Below are 5,266 nucleotides of genomic sequence, written 5' to 3' on the forward strand. Positions count from 1 at the left end.
ATTAGAAACCCTCTTTTTTGGGATACCATGGGAACAGGTACTGTTCTATTACCAACCCTAATAATAACTTATTTAAAAAATATAAGATCACAGCTTGTGTAAAGTATTAAACTGTATTTTTATTTATATTAGTGATTGTTGTATGTTTGTTTTTTTTTTTATACCCATTCATCCATTTTCTTGAAGGAGATGTAATATGTTAGTACAAGCCTTTGAGTAAGTTGCACTGGCTAGCAATTTAATATTTAGTATATTAACTCGACACTTTAAATTCCCAATGTATATAATATGCCCAACGATCTACATTTATATGTGTTATTATTAATGCTTTCTAGCTGAGAATAGAGTTCCCTTTTTAGGGAAAAACCTCCATATCACAAAAGAAAAGGTACCTGCAATAATCTACAGCTCTCTTCCTAACACTCCTGTCAACTCTGTGAATTAGATCCCAAATATTATATCATTCTATGCTTTGTTTTAAATGTAATTTATTTATTTATAGGCACGGTATCTGTGGTGGATGAATTATTTGTGTATCCAATAATTACGCTGATTGTTCTCACCCATATCCATATTTTATTCCTTCTTGAAGGAAACGCCATGAAATATTCAAAGGACACATAATAGCATCCTGGAAAGAAAACTCTATAAATTACTACTTGATTCTAATTCTAACTCAGAATGTTAAAATTTATTTTGTTGCAGATAAAAAGCTGTAGACAACAAGACCTTATATACAGAACATTATAGGGATATTTCTCATGGCTCCCAAGTATTCACAATTTGAGTTTATGGTTACCTTTTCTTGCCCCAAATTTGTTATCCTCACATCAGCAGTATATTGAACTGGTTTTATACCCTCATAAAAGTTTCAGGCCTTCAAAATAATGAGAATACGATATTCAAACATCAAAAAGTGATTTATTTTGATGCAATGGTTGGGGTTATGGCAACAATACATAACATTTGGGAAAATCAAAGATATAACTCCATCTCCATCAGACACTTGATGTGGCTCTTATTCAGTTGTCAAAGTGCAGATCTAGAGCACATCTGTAAGATTCCGGGGATGGGAAAGATCAGGTTGTTATTTGAAGCGTGAACACAGTTCATTCTGAAGCTCTTTTGCTCTCTCTAACTTTTCTTTATACATTTCAAGCTGGTGTTCCTTCTCTTCAATCTCTTCTTCCTGACGCTGCAGATAGTTGGACAGCATTTGAATCAGGTCCTTCCGATCATCCGTTTCTGCTGCCAATCTTCCAGCTCCATCTGCTAGCAGCATGCAGGCATTAAATAAAAGTTTGGAAAGCTGATGGCCAGATTCTTTATCACCAATCCTTCCCAGATAAGACATAATGTTTATCTCTGCAGGTAAGGAGTCCGTCATCTGGTGCACAGATGCATCACCGGAAGCTGTGTTTTCAGTTTCACGTATCACACAAACAAGATCTTTGGATTGTAGAGGTGCCTTTGGTGGACGACTTGCTGAAGTATCATCATGATCTTGTTTCACCTCACTGAACCTACGCTTCTTAGGCTTCTTCTCTCCATAGAGGATCATCTTCAGCTCTTCCAAGTAAATGTAAAATGCATGATTTGGGATAAGTGAAAGATCCCTGTAAGTATTAAGAGTACAAAAAACCAGTGGGAACTATTGATGGAGTATGGGAACATGTGACAACTAAAGTTTATATATGTTGTTATGGTTTGTGTAGCACTTTATTTGTAACAGAACTAATGTTAAACCTAAAAAGAAGTTAAGAAGATTTACGGTGCTGTTAAAGCCAGGCCGCAATAACTTATTTTATCACTGTTTCCTACTGTATGCTTGTACTGGTTTTTCCTGAAGTTAATTTAAAGGTGATTCGTAAGGAGAGGAAGAATGAGCATTAAAGGTTTCATTGCAGCGGATTGTTAAAATGATTGCATCATGACCATCTTTGGACTCAGAAGTGTAAACCGATCAATACTCAATAAAGTTGGACCTGATTTCTAGCAAAAGAAAATACAGTATTAAAGTCAACCCATGATAACATCCAATAAGCTGACAAAATTGAAGCTTTTGGCACGCAGAGAACAATTTGGACAGAAATGTATGTTGGTTTTGTTATCAAAACCACTTTGGTAGATAATGATGTGAAGCCATTGGTAGAAGTGCATTCACAAAACATATCGCATCCATCCGGCAGAAGTTGTAGAGTTTAACTGAATATAAGACAAGACCAACTTAAGTGTAGTACATAAGATGCTGTCCTGGGTCCTCTCCTTTGTCATTTGTTTATTAATGATCTCCTTTATTGAATTGAGACTCATGTGTCAGTGTCTGCTGATGACTCAAACTTAGGTAGGGTAATACAGTCTAACCTTGGTGTTACTTCTCTGCTGGAGAATTAAGACAGATAGTTATGAAGAGAGACTAAAAAAAGGCTCATCTATGAATGCTAGAAAAATGGCATCTTAGATGGGATATTATAACACTTTATAAATATGTGCAGAGATGATATAAAGTCAAGGGCGTACCTACAGAATTTGGCACCTGGGGCGGATCCTGTATGTGGCACACCCCCCCAAAAAAAAATATGTTGGCAAGAATATATTTCACAAATTTGTAAACTGTATGCCAACTGGAAAAAACTAGAAATCTGAAAAAAATGAATTATTAATGTATAAATAAATTACGTTGAAATAAATAACATTTACTGAACAGATATGGTACGGCATAACTCCCATTACTATATATGGAGCCAGACATTAATGGTAGTGCAGCATAACCCCTATCACTCAAACGTGGTAGGCCTTAGGCGGCCGTCGCAGCACCCTCCTGATGAGTGGCACTCGGGGCGAACCCCCCCCTTTAGGTACCAAGAACAAGAGTTCATCTAGAAGATGACAACAGATACACAACCCGTTGTCCTTAAGGGGTTCAGTAACAGACTGATCAGGGATTTTTTCATTCTCAAAAAGGATGGACAGGTTACCTCAACCTCATTTGACAATCATTAAACAATAGTCTCAGTAAGGGATGACCGGCAGAAGGCTCAAGGGTTTGTCTGCTACATCCTATTTCCTTCTCTTGGATGGAAAGAGATATTCATATCTTCCTTCTATTTTAAAACAACTTAGTGGGTCACATAGATTAAATGTCAGGCTTTAAAATATGACATGCAAATATCTTCCATACTCTTAACATTTATGTTAGCGTAATATGCCCTCATTATAAATATACTTTTATCAAATACCATTTCACTTTTCTTGAATTCCCACTTTTAAGCACATTACTAATGATATCCCTTGCCAAATTAAGTGTGTGGGCTTATGGAAGGTGTATCTGCATCCTCACATCATACTGAAGCCTTTCATAAGACGTGATCAGGCATATAATCATATTTAATGTGGCAGTGTCTATAAATGTAATCTTATTATTCGTACCCGTGATCATTGGTCCTGAAGTGCTTTATCAGCTTCAAGAAATCCACACTGCATTTTCTTGCTAAACGGCTGCAGTATTGATCCATTATTCCAGATTTCAGTTTTCGAATGCATTTATCTGATCTTTGTTCTCCCTGTAAATAACCAAAAAGACGTTTCGTTGTAATTATAGAAAGAATACATTATAGAAATTATATGTAAATTTGCAGTTGCCAACACTAATTGTCAGTTATCCTAATAGTTTGTGTTTTTAAGTTCCTGTTTAAATAGCATTAGGCCAATATTCCCTTATCCATAAGACACACAGAATTAGTTTTGGTTATAAGGATAATGAGTTTGAGGGTCCATATTTTAATGAAAATATTTACCTTTACTCTCTTGGCTTCATCCATGCTGCTTCATCTATCGGTTTTAACGGCACATATATTTTTATCATTCGCTTAGAACTTCAACGGAAATAAATAACATCTGACTAATCCAATTAACAACTATGCTCATCATTTTGTTCATTGCATTCCGTTTCCTAACACATATTGTATGATGCTTCATAATAATGTTCCGATCTAGCTGTATTATTGATGGCATTTTCTTAGCATGGTAATATGTGAGACATCGTGAAGACACTCAATAGTAAATACAGTGTTGGCAGAGGGACATTCTACCAAATCGAGGTGACCGATTCAAAAAGATGTTGGTACATTTTCAACAGCTGACCAAGGGAAGGATTTTGTCCCCTTCACACCAGTTCAACCACAAAACACAATATGTTAACCCATGCTGAATCAATGAGCCAAACCATACGACAATAATTACATATTATGAAGTTGAGGAAGAGCTAAGGAGGAAGACCACATTACCGCTGTCTCAAACTTCTGAGTTAAAGGAAACCGTCACTGTCAAAGTTTTCATATATAGGATATTAGTTTATTAATACATTTGTTATACCATCAATGGCTTGTGTTTGTTTGTTCTGTAATAAGACCATACATAAAGGAGGAGTTCAGAAACAGAGAAAATAAGTAAGGAAGGAAAGAGTAAAAGAACAGAAGATAAAAGCAGTTGGGGAAGAAAAAAGCAAATGGACAGAAAAGAGAGTGGTTACTTTTGGATCCCTCAGCAGCTACATCAGAACAATAGAAACTATCCATCTTTTAAAACAGCTAAACCTGCTTAGAGTTTTAGTGCTCCATCCACAGCCAAAAGAATAATTGTTCCCATCTCCAGTGTGATATGAGTTGTAAAAATTAAAGCCATCTTATTTCTCTACGTAACGGTGTGTAAAACCTTTAAATAACTCAACCTCCAATTTATAATGTAACAACACTACAGCCAGAATGAACCGATAACATCCCAGTTACTAAATGAACCAAACATCAGGCCAAGTAGTTACACCAAAACGGCAATTCCTGGATCTATAATGGCTTTTAATCTGTGTTAAATTGCCTGATTCAATTTAGTTTCTTTTGGAATTAAGCCTAGGAAGTTAAGACTTCATTAACATGTTACATTTCCTAAAACAGAACGGTACCAGAAAAAAATTGAACAACAAAGTTAATTGGATAAAAAGATTTAAAAAATAAAATTCTCTTTATAAGCAAATGTACAAACATTTATTTTGTCTTACACTCCATCTACTCTATCCATGATACTTTCTGTTGTAAAACTTCACACTTTACCTGGTCCTTGGCCTTACTTTATGTTAATATTATTATTTTAAAATTCACATTATATGTAGGGGAAAAAAACGATGGCAGATATAAACCATTGGGCCCATCCAGTCTACCCATTATAAAAACTCTTAATCAATTCTCTATATTGGCCTCTACCATTTCTGCTC

The 5,266-nt window shown here is 35.5% G+C and overlaps 1 pseudogene; it reads right to left on the bottom strand.

The window, feature by feature from the left end:
- Positions 1-1,042: 1,042 nt before the first annotated feature.
- On the bottom strand, positions 1,043-3,821 carry LOC128470556 (regulation of nuclear pre-mRNA domain-containing protein 1A-like; annotated as a pseudogene).
- Positions 3,822-5,266: the final 1,445 nt, after the last annotated feature.

This window comes from Spea bombifrons, chromosome 12 (assembly GCF_027358695.1).
Source record: "Spea bombifrons isolate aSpeBom1 chromosome 12, aSpeBom1.2.pri, whole genome shotgun sequence".
In the NCBI taxonomy this organism is placed as follows: domain Eukaryota; kingdom Metazoa; phylum Chordata; class Amphibia; order Anura; family Pelobatidae; genus Spea; species Spea bombifrons.